Raw genomic sequence first — 12,142 nt, forward strand, 5'->3', positions numbered from 1 at the left:
GTCTATTGTGTCATTTAAAGCTTCTGTTTCCTTATTGTCTGTCTAGATGATCTGTCCATTGGTGTAAGTGAGGTGTTAAAGTCCCCCAGTATTACTGTGTTAATGTCGATTTCCTCTTTTATATCTGTTACCAGTTGCCTTATGTACTGAGGTGCTCCTATGTTGGGTGCATACATATTTATAATTGTTATATCTTCTTCTTGGATTGATCCCTTGATCATTATGTAGTGTCCTTCTTTGTCTTTTGTAATAGTCTTTATTTTAAAGTGTATTCTGTCTGATACGAGAATTGCTACTCCAGCTTTCTTTTGATTTCCATTTGCATGGAATATCTTTTTCCATCCCCTCACTTTCAGTCTGTATGTGTCCCTAGGTCTGAAGTGGGTCTCTTGTAGACAGCATATAGATGGGTCTTGCTTTTGTATCCATTCAGCAAGCCTGTGTCTTTTGGTTGGAGCATTTAATCCATTCATGTTTAAGGTAATTATCAATATGTATGTTCCTATTACCATTTTCTTAATTGTTTTGGGTTTGTTTTCGTCGGTCCTTTTCTTCTCTTGTGTTTCCCACTGAGAGAAGTTCCTTTAGCATTTGTTGTAGAGCTGGTATGGTAGTGCTGAATTCTCTTAGCTTTTGCTTGTCTGTAAAGCTTTTGATTTCTCCATCGATTCTGAATGAGATCTTTGCTGGGTAAAGTAATCTTGGTTGTAAAGTAATCTTCCCTTTCATCACTTTAAGTATATCGTGCCACTCTCTTCTGGCTTGTAGAGTTTCTGCTGAGAAATCAGCTGTTAACCTTATGGGAGTTCCCTTGCATGTTATTTGTCGTTTTTCCCTTGTTGCTTTTAATAATTTTTCTTTGTCTTTAATTTTGTCAACTTGATTACTATGTGTCTCGGCATGTTTCTCCTTGGGTTTACCCCGCCTGGGACTCTCTATGCTTCCTGGACTTGGGTGGCTATTTCCTTTCCCATGTTAGGGAAGTTTTCTACTCTAATCTCTTCAAATATTTTCTCGGGTTCTTTCTCTCTCTCTTCTCCTTCTGGGACCCCTATAATGCGAATGTTGTTGCCTTTAATGTTGTCCCAGAGGTCTCTTAGGCTGTCTTCATTTCTTTTCATTCTTTTTTCTTTATTCTGTTCCACGGCAGTGAATTCCACCCTTCTGTCTTCTAGGTCACTTATCCATTCTTCTGCCTCAGTTATTCTGCTATTGATTCCTTCTAGTGTATTTTCCATTTCAGTTATTTTATTTTTCATCTCTGTTTGTTCTTTAACTCTTCTAGGTGTTTGTTAAACCTTTCTTACATCTTCTCTATCTTTGCCTCCATTCTTTTTCTGAGGTCCTGGATCATGTTCACTATCATTATTCTGAATTCTTTTTCTGGAAGTTTGCCTATCTGCACTTCATTTAGTTGTTTTTCTGGGGTTTTATCTTGTTCATTCATCTGGTACAAAGTTCTCTGCCTTTTCATTTTGTCTATATTTCTGTGAATGTGGTTTTCCTTCCACAGGCTGCAGATTTGTAGTTCTTCTTGCTTCTGCTGTCTGCCCTCTGGTGGATGAGGTTATCGACCCCTCATATTGTTTTACATGGTTGTGACTATGTTTTGTGTACTACCAAACTTATACCCTGATTTTTTTTCACATAACATTCTCATAAACATTTTCCATGTCATTTAAAACTTGTCAGAAATATAATTCTTTTTTTTTAGAAATATAATTCTTAATGGCTATATCATACTCCATTCTATAACTAGATCATAATTTACTTCATCATTTCCTATTATTTTCTTAGTTATAAATAACGTTGCAAAAAACTGCTTTGTGCATAAATCTCTGTATTTCAGATTATTTTGTAGGCCATTTTCCTTCTTGTGGAATTGTTGGATCCGGGGGTGTGAATATTTTTAAGGAGCTTAATATGGGCTTTTCAAAAAAAGTAGTACCCATTTACATTCCCACCAGCAGTGTTGAAGAGACCCCATTTCACCTTGTCCTTGCCAACAGATATTCTCACTAAAGCAAAATCTTTGTGAAAATGGAATCTAAGTTAATGTATTCTTTGATTATTAGGATGCTCAGGGAAAATTTCAAAGCATTGTTGATTAGCTGTCATATTTCTTCCTTTGCTCACTCGGCCATAAATGTACCCTGGGCCCTAACTCGCTCCCCCTTTTGCTTATGCAGTTTTCTCCTTTCATCCTCCGAGCTCCTTTTCAAAATTGTAGTCATCCTTTAGGGCCCAACCCAGATCTGAAATCATCTCCCTCTCCATGCAGTCCTCCCTTGTTCCTCCCATTCATTTGATCTCTCTGCCCCATAGTCCCTCTCTTACGGCCTTTATCCCTTTCTGCCTCCTTCTGTAGTTTTCTGTATATGGACTTTCTTCCCAGGGCAGGGACTGGGTCATGTGCTCTGTACTGGCTTCCAGAACCTAGCAAAGAGCTTAGGTTACAGAGGCCTGACTAGTCTATGAATGCTTTGTTGAAGGTTTCCTGAGGTCTGCTACATGTGACTTTAAAAAAAAAAAAAAAGGATGTTTTAATTACCTGTGATGTTTACAGAGCTGGTTGGGATCAGTAATAAGAAATAAGAATGTTTTCCTGGTTACTTAAGATGGGCTGTATCCCTAAGTCCTATGCATTCCTTTATGTTAAATCTGGATCCTCAAGTTTTCCAAGGGCTGGTAAGCAACAATTTTCACACACATTAGGCTACTCCTCTCTTGCATGTATAGTGTAGTACTGCACTATTGAATAGAAGTTTCCATGATGATGGAAATGTTTTATATTTGTACTCTCCAATATAGTAGCCACTAGCCAGGTGCAACTACTGTGCACTTGACACCTGGTTACTGCAACTGAGGAACTGATTTTTTCGTTCCATTTAATTTTTTTAATAAGATGTCTTTTAAAAATTTATTTATTTTTAAAATTTTATTTATTTTTGGCTACTTTGGGTCTTCGTTGCTGTGTGTCGGCTTTCTCTAGTTGCGGTGAGCAGGGGCTACTCTTCGTTGCGGTGCATGGGCTTCTCATTGTGGTGGCTTCTCTTTTTGCAGAGCACAGGCTCTAGGCACGCAGGCTTCAATAGTTGTGGCATGCGGGCTCAGTAGTTGTGGCTCACGGGCTCTAGAGCACAGGCTCAGTAGTTGTGGCACACGGGCTTAGTTGCATGTGGGATCTTCCTGGACCAGGGCTCAAACCCGTGTCCCCTGCAGGAAGATTCTTAACCACTGCGCCACCAGGGAAGTCCCTTATTTAATTTTAAGTACTTTAAATTGAAATAGCCACGGGTAATAGTGGCTACCATATTGGAAAGTGCAGGATCATACAAAATATTTAAAGGTACAGTCCCTTTTTTGTATGGCTAAGAGAAGCTCAGCGTTTATAGTAATCTAACGTAACCTTGAGGTTGTGGCTGCCCAGAATTTTGGTGAGGCAGCCCAGATCCTGATAGAACTGTGGTGAGAGAAGAGACTGTGAGTTTGGTTCAAAATGGAAACTGCCGCCAGTGGCAGATCTGTGTTGGGAGAGGAGGGAGATGGCGCCAGATTGGTATAGAGCGGAGGCAGAGCGCGACAGGCTGGAACATCCAGAGGAGACATGTGGACTTGATATGGTCGGTAATAGGGAGCCATTAACAATTCATGAGAAGAGGAGAGAGTGGTGTTGTAAGGTCGTCTCTGCCAGGGGCATGCAAGCTACTGGGAGAGGATGTGAGTTATTAGCTCCTCCTTTATTGGGTCGGGCTGGGCAGTAATGATTCACCAAAGCCCTCAAAACCCAGTCCCATCAGAAAACACAAATGATTTATTTTTGCATTAGCTTCCAGTTATTGTGTGCCTTCCTGTGGCTCAGATCCACGCCAGCATCGAGCGAGGAAGGCTCGGAGTTGGGAGGTGGGAGAGAAAGGCCGCCTGTGTGGTCCTGGTGCCTTGAAAGGTGTGTCTTGGATGGCTCCCTGAGCCTTCAAAACCTGGCAGCCCACCCATTCTGGTCCTACTGGCCCGCTTCCTTTAAGGACCAGTGGAAAATTTCTCATGTTTTTTTGTTAGAATATTTTGAATCTCATTGCTTTCCCCCCACCCTACTTTTCAGTTCGGTTGAACATTTGTGTTTCTTCCTTCTATCTGCTCCTTTTGCTCCCACCGTGTCCCTGACTACTTTGCTTATATTTTTATAACCCTGTCCTGACTTTAGCACACAGGCTTGATGATTGGCTGGCATTGTTCTAAAGATCTGCCTCTGGACTCATTTTTAGGGAAAGGAAAACCACCATCAAAAGGACTCTGCCTCTTCACACTCCCCATTGTGCCTAGCTAAGGCAGCTGCTCCCATTTGCCTCCCAACCTCCAGACCCAGCTTGGCCCAGGGACACAGCCTAGCTCAGAAACACCCTCCCTTTAGGGAAAAGGTGGTTTAGGAAAGTCAAACCCACAAGCCTGCAGAAACCATTGACCTGAGCAGGCCCTGGAGATGTCTGACAGTTAAATCTCCATGTGTCAGCAGGCCTTGCTACTGAGACCAGAGTGCCCTGTCCACGTCATTCACACAAACGGGCTAGTTGCTGCCAGTAAAGGTGGTCTGCGTGCGCCTCAGCTCATCTCCTGCTCTCGAGATACAGCTAGAATAACTGTGAGTAGCACTCACCTCGGCAGAGGAAAGCAGCTTCCTCATAGTTGCCCGATTAAAGGAAAGAGTTGAGCTACACGATGTAAGATTGTTGCCAAAATTAGTGGTCTTTTAATGGTTTCTGTCCTGATCATGGAGGTGGTATAGTTTACGAGTGAAGAGCATGGATTCTTGTAACACGCATTTACTGAGAATGTGCTGTTTGCCAAGTAATTCTGCTTGGTACTAGCATCTGACACTAGTGGGTTAGAATTTGGGTTCTGCCAGTTGTTAGCTATTTGAGCTTAGGTGAGTTTAACTTCTTTGAACTTCAGTTTACCTGCCTGTAAAATGGGAGTAATAATGCTTATTACCTTGTATGGTTGTTGTAAGGATTAGAGAGTATCTGTACAGTACAGTTCCTGGGACCTAGTAAGGACTCAATAAAAGGTAACTGTTGTTATTATTAAGGGGTCCATTTCAGTTTGTAATAACCTCAAGGTTAAGCCTGTTGATCCAACGTCCTTCCTCCTCATCCTTCAGCATCCTGGCTTTTGCCTTTCTGAAGCTACATACTCAGAATAAGAGACATTGGGTGTGGTGGATTTAATAAGATTTTCTTGATGGAAAGAAGGTTCCTAGGTACCAGATGACTGAGCTGGGGAAAGCTCTAGAGTTGCCTTCTCTAAGGAAACCTAAGGTAATTGCCACCTGTCTGAGAGATTTCTGCCCTGTCTGAAGGCCAGGGGGCAGGATATTGATGACAGCGCCTCCTCCTGGCCTTTTCAAGAGTAAGTGCAGAAAGTAGAGGCCACTTTCCCAGGAAGTTGAATGGGTGGGTGGATAGGGGATATTGTTTTTGAGTCAGGGACACCTTTTGTTCCATACTTGAGTGGTCATGGTCTCCCCACCTTAGGATGCTCTGTTGGTTTGGCTTTAAGGAAAGCTTTCCAGTTGACCTCTTAATCTTCAGAAATAACACTGGAAGTCACTTAGGCTATCACCTTCCATAGAAAACTATGCAGAGTTGTGTTCTAGGGGTTCAGTGGGTCTAGATTTTGGTTTTCTGTACTATCTGGGCCAAACTTTCTGAGAGTGATACACATGGTGTGTGGATGAGGGGCCAGGTGTGCTTCAGAGGGTGAGGGTCGTGTAACAGTAACATTGAAATCCCTCAGCAAGACTGAGGGGTTGTCCACATCTACTGCCCTAACGGGGGACCCTAGCGAACAGGCACAGGACTAGATCATTGCCACCAGCTCGGAGATATATTCACAGATATCAAAATTAAATGTTAAGAGGACGTCCCTCTAAGAGCTACAAATGTTCTCTCCTTCAAATTTATTCATCTCTGTTGCTGTCTCTTTTGTAAGAATGAGAAAAAACTGCTTGTGATACAAATCTTTATGTTAAGTCCTGCTTCACGTGCAGAGGGGCAGCTTGCAAAAGTAAGGACTTCCACAGATCCCCATTTAGAAAAAATCCTTTGGTGGTGTGAATTATAGCCTTTGAATTTGTTGGTTGTGAAATCTTGATTTTTAATGTATTGGGTTTGCTTCAGGCAGTTTGCCTATGCTGTAGGCTACAACCTCCTTTTAGTGAAATGGCGAGGTGTGTCCCCTTTATAAAATACTCAAGGAAGTGGAACCATGTCATGGTCCCCGTTGATCTAGGTCCCTAGAGACTTAAGACCTCAGAGCTGTAACTGCACCTCTGTTAGTTCTGTTAGAATGTGACTTCCCAGCAGCCTTTATCTGTCTGTATTTTAAGGAGTTGTCTACAGTCACTTCATGATGACAGAATACAGGGTAATATAATTAAAAAGAAAAGAAAAAGAACAGAATGAAGCCTCTTCTTCTTTCTGCTGGTCTTTGCCTTCTCTTGTTTCACTGAACCTCCCTCCCTGTACGCTCAGCCATCCTCTGAGGTTACCTACTGGTTGGGCTCATAACCACGTTGCCTCTGAGGCTAGTGGACATGCCCAAACACTGATATTTGGGTCCTAACTTTCAGCTCGATTTAAGGAGTTGCTACTGTTGAATGTCATCTTTTGTTCCTGGATCCTTATGGTAAAGTTTGACCCTTTGGATAAAACACCTAGGTGAGCAATGGATTAAATGAGAAATCTTTCCATGAAACAAATTCATTTAATAGTATTACCTTGTATGACAGGTGGTAACTAGACTTATCATGCTGATCCTTTTGTGATGTATCAAAATATCGAATCACTATGTTGTCAATGGAAACTAACATAATATCGTAAGTCAGTTGTACTTCAATTTAAAAAAAGTAGTATTACCTTGTAAATAAGTAACAAACATGAACAACTTCCATCTTCACCCCTGCTAGCCATACAGCCTGAATGGGAAAGTTGATCAGTTTTTTGTTTCTTCAGTTTTGATTTTACTTGAAGTAAGTTATCAAAATCAGACACAGCCCTGATTGTCCAGAAGTCCGCAAAATATTTGTTGCAAATTGATCTAATAAACCAATTTGGTTGTCTACAGTTATTCGATTCTATTTTGGTGGGTATCATTCATCTTCAATAGTTAGAGGTAGGTGAGGGCTATAAAGGTTTCCTCCCTGCAACCAGTATATTACAGTGAAAGCAATTCAGATCAAATTCTACCAAACAGGGCTTCCCTGGTGGCGCAGTGGTTGAGAATCTGCCTGCCAATGCAGGGGACACGGGTTCGAGCCCTGGTCTGGGAAGATCCCACATGCCGCAGAGCAACTGGGCCCGTGAGCCACAACTACTGAGCCTGCGCGTCTGGAGCCTGTGCCCTGCAACGGGAGGGGCCGCGATAGTGAGAGGCCCGCGCACCGCGATGAAGAGCGGTCCCCGCTTGCCACAACTAGAGAAAGCCCTCGCACAGAAACGAAGACCCAACACAGCCATAAATAAAAATAAATAAATAAATTAAAAAACAAAAACAAAGACAAAAACAAAACAAAACAAAAAAAAAACAAATTCTACCAAACAAACATTTATTAATAATCAGGCACAAAAAAGTCATACAGCCTGATCTGTATGCCCAGAGACATTCCATCTCTTATTGTTGCCAAGCAACACTATCTTGTGTGAAAGGTTCACTGCAGGTGAAGATTTCATAGCTGAAACATTTGAGTGTGGCTTTTTATCCATTAAAAAAATTAAGGTGCGTTTTACATACAGTAAAATTCACCCTTTTTAGGATAGAGTTCTACGAGTTTTGACAAATATATACCATAATCGAGATAGAGAATGCTTTCATCACTCCCCCCAAAAAATTCCCTTATGACTTGCTTGTGAGATTAAAAAAAAGCTTTATTGAGGTATAATTTATGTACCATACTGTTCACCCATTTTAAGTGTATAGTTAATGATTTTTGGTATGTTACATTATTAATTTTTTAAATTGTGGTAAATATATATATATAATGAAATTTGCCATTTTAACCATTTTTAAGTGCACAATTCAGTGGCACTAATTATGTTCACAGTGTTCTGCAACCATTACCACTATTTCCAAAACGTTTTCATCACTCCGAATATAAACTCTGTACCCATTAGGCATTAAGCAGTAACTCCCTATTTTCCCCTCCCCCAGGCCCTAGGAACCACTGTTCTATTTTCTATCTCTATGAATATGCCTATCTAGCTCCCTCATATAAGTGGAATCATATAATATTTGTCCTTTTGTGTCTGGCTTATTTTGTGTCTTTTGTGTCTTTTGTGTCTTATGCTATTTTCTGTCTGGTGTTTTTAAGGTTCACCCATGTTGTAACACGTGTCATTCCTTTTTAAGGCTGAATGATAGGGACTTCCCTGGCGGTGCAGTGGTTAAAACCCCGTGCTTCCACTGCAGAGGACACGGGTTCAATCCCTGATCCCTGGTCAGGGAACTAAGATCCCACATGCCACATAGTGCCCCCCCCCCGCCAAAAAAAGGCTGAATAATATTCTATTTTATAGATACACCACATTTTGTTTATTCATCTGTCTGTGGACACTTAGGTTGTTTTCCTTTGGCTATTGTGAATAATGCTGTGATGAACAAGTATCTGTTTAGTCTCTGTTTTCAATTCTTTGGAGTATGTACCTAGGAGTGGAATTGCTGGGTCATATGGTAATTCTGTGTTTAGCTTTTTGAGGAACTGCAGACTGTTCCACAGCAGATGAGCCATTTTACATTCCCACCAGTAACGCACGAGGGTTCCAATTTCTCCACATTCTTGCCAGCACTTATTTCCTTTTAAAAAATTATAGCCATCCTAGTAGGCATGAAGTGGTATCTCACTGTGGTTTTGTGTTGCATTTTCCTAATAACTAATGTTGTGCTCATTGGCCATTTGTATATCTTCTTTGGAGAAATGTCTGTTCAAGTCCTTTGCCCATTTTTTTAAACTGGATAGTATGTCTTTTTGTTGTTGAATTCTTGACTGTGGGCTTTGATGAGAGATTTCAGTTGCTAACTAATCACCCCTGGAGTGTGTATTCTCAGTTAGGGTTCTTCAGACGTTAACAGTGGTGTACTGATAAACATTTAAAGCCCTGATTTATAGCATTTGCCAATTCGTGTGGTCCATTTCAAATTACCAGTCTGTCCTCACTAAAGTAACAAAGGCATTGTGAAGGGATGCACAGAATCGACTCTTGCTAGCCAGTGCTGTTGGGTTTCCAGCACAGCACTAAATGTTAATTAACTGCCCTACAGTGTAGGAAACTAATATACACATACATATCACAGTGTCTATGCTGAAAGTATTTTAAATTAAATTGCAGATATTATAACTAAAATTAAATGAAATAGATTTTCAATTAACAACTCTTTAGGAATAGCTACTATTTGTTGAGCTCATCATATGCTAGACATGTTCCAAGTGTTTGATGCATATTATCAGTCAACAGAGGAGGAAGCTTAAAGCAAGTTCAGAGTAGGCTGAGACTTGAACCTGGACTCCAGAGCCACTGCATTTGACCTCTGTTTACACCACCTTCTGTCCCATTCATGGAATTTACTTACTGAGTGTTGACTCCCATAAACAGAGTGAATGAATTGCTTTCTTCTAACCTCAGAGACCCTTCTGTGTTACTCTTTTGCCTTCAGCCTCTCCAAAACCTACAAATTAGAGGTGAAAACCAAAGCCATGTTGGTACTACCTATCAATGAACTGTAGAGGGTTAAAAATATCCTTTTCCTGATTGCAAAAAAACCTCCCCAGTTTTGTAAGAAAAATGTCAAAAATAGAAAGTGAAAATCCTCCATAATCCCATCTATCAGAGATAATTATTAACAGCTTGCATTTATTCTCTCAGATCTTTTATCTTTTTCTGTACTTTTTTTTTTTAACAAAACTGGGATGATTCCTTACAATCTGAAATTTTTCTCATCGGACAGTAGAGTTGGATGCCAGTGCATGTAGCACAACTTCATTCCTTTTAATAGCTACATAATGTCTCTGGTGAGAAAGAAGCGTAAGGGAATTTGAAGGGCTGTTTTGAAGAAGGGATAATAGGTGGCACATGGGACAAAAAGGTTGATAACTGCTGTTGGGTACCAGAAACAGAGCACCATTCTGTCTGCTCCCTCCTCCAGAGCTACCATAACTTACTTACCTGGAGTGATAAGATACAAATCAATTAATGTTGTTAAGAGTTCCAGGAAAACTCTTCAAAAAACTAAGCGACTTGGGGATAAATGTGAGATAAGACTACGTATGAAAATCTTCCACAAGTCTTTAGGGCTTTGCAGCTCTGGTCTTAGAAACCCTATTTGGAATCTTTTTCTTCAACTCCAGTAGGACCTGCTCTGAATTTGAGAAACATTGTTTTCAAAGCAACACAGACTTTTAATTTCTCTTCATCTCCTGCTCATTTTTCAAGATGGCCACCACCAGATTTTCTCGTTCTGACCTGTTGGTTCTCTGGTATTCTCCATGGTTATCAGTGTTTTTGTTTTCTCCTTGGTCCACGCACTTGTCACTAGCAAAGCTCCTATTGACTTTAGCAGGCGTGGCATTTATGATTTTTGCAACTGGGAATTCATGGGAAGAAAGAAGGTTATGGAGGGAAAGGTTTAGCCTGGAAGTAGTAGAAGTGTCTGACAGCCATTATTAGGTGGCTGTCAAAATAGAACGCTTTACTCTCTGGCACGTATCACTCCAGGGAATGAAATAATCCAAGAATGATAAGCTCTCAGTTGCCATCTGTCTGTTTGTGATGCTGCTTGCTTGTTCTAGTTAACATTGAACACTGACTTCACATGCCACTTGGAGAAACTTCGAGGAAGATAAGATGATCATAGGGTGTAAAGCAAGCTGACAGAAGGCCTGTCAAGAGAGATGGGCTAAAGGCCAGAGGTATCCGTTTATCAGGATTTGTCTATCTCCTGCTTTCTTCTCTTTCTCTTTCTCTTTGTCTCAAGGAGCTGGCAGCATGCTGTTTTTTCCCTTTAATACAACATATTTGCATTCTTTTACCAGTTTAAAGAGGTTAGTTTATAGTAGAGGTGGAGAGCTAAGAGGTCTGTGTTGGGGTCAGATGCTATTTTTTTTCTTAATTACAAAGGTAAAAATATGGGTGTTTGAAGCTCCTGAATGGACATGTCATTAACTTTCAAATTACACGTGAAGCCTCAGGTTTGTGCATATATATTTTACAGTGCCTTCTGGTCCAAACTGCTTCATGCCAGCTGTGCTGGGGGGCTTAGGTTGATTGGACTGGGAGTGGCCCCCTGTCCCCAGAACAGCCCGTTGATCACCTGGTGAGCAGTATGGGCTTGATAAGATGAGCTGGGCCATTCATTTTCCTCTCCTAGGAAGTTAGAATTGGGAAGCTGAGAGACTAAATAAGACAGTTTGCAGCCGGGACAAGAGCCAAAAGATGATGGGGAGGCGAGCAGTCATGTCAGGCCAAGTCCAAGCTGGTGCTATGAGGAGACAGAAGCCATGAGGAAACAGAGAAGCTAGTAAGAGAGAAGGAGAGATGCCCTGAGAGACAGAGTAGCTGTTCCTTACAACCACCTTGAACCCAGAGCCACCTTCCAGTTCTCCTGAGGCCAAGCTTTATCCCGCACTAGGATTCTCATGGGATACCTGTTTCCTTACCATAAACCTCCCTTTTGTTGAGCCAGCTTGAATAGGACTGTTTTCTTTCAATAAAAATTGTCAGTCCAACACTTGTCTTTCGATTTCTTGATAATAGCGAGAAAAAATAAGGTAAGTGTTGGTGAAGATGTAGAGAAATCAGAACCCTTGTACACTGTTGAGAGGAATGCAAAATGGTGCAGCTGCTATGGAAAACAGTATGGAGATTCCTCAAAAATAGAACTACCATATGATCAGTAATTCCACTTCTGGGTATTTAGCCGAAGGAATTGAAATCAGAAAATCAAAGAGATATTAGCACTCCAGTGTTCATTGTAGCACTAGTCGCAATAGCCAAGATGTAGGAACAATCCAAATGCCATCCAAGGATGGATGAATGGATAAAGAAAATGTATATATGCACAGTGGAATATTATTCAGCCTTAAGAAGGAGGAAAT

General features: G+C 41.1%; 1 protein-coding gene across 16 annotated transcripts in view; it reads left to right on the forward strand.

The window, feature by feature from the left end:
* Positions 1 to 12,142, forward strand: part of TMEM164 (transmembrane protein 164) — a 162,914-nt gene that overhangs the window by 33,315 nt on the left and 117,457 nt on the right. The gene's annotated exons all lie outside the window — the stretch shown is intronic.

Source organism: Balaenoptera acutorostrata, chromosome X (assembly GCF_949987535.1).
Source record: "Balaenoptera acutorostrata chromosome X, mBalAcu1.1, whole genome shotgun sequence".
Taxonomy (NCBI): Eukaryota; Metazoa; Chordata; class Mammalia; order Artiodactyla; family Balaenopteridae; genus Balaenoptera; species Balaenoptera acutorostrata.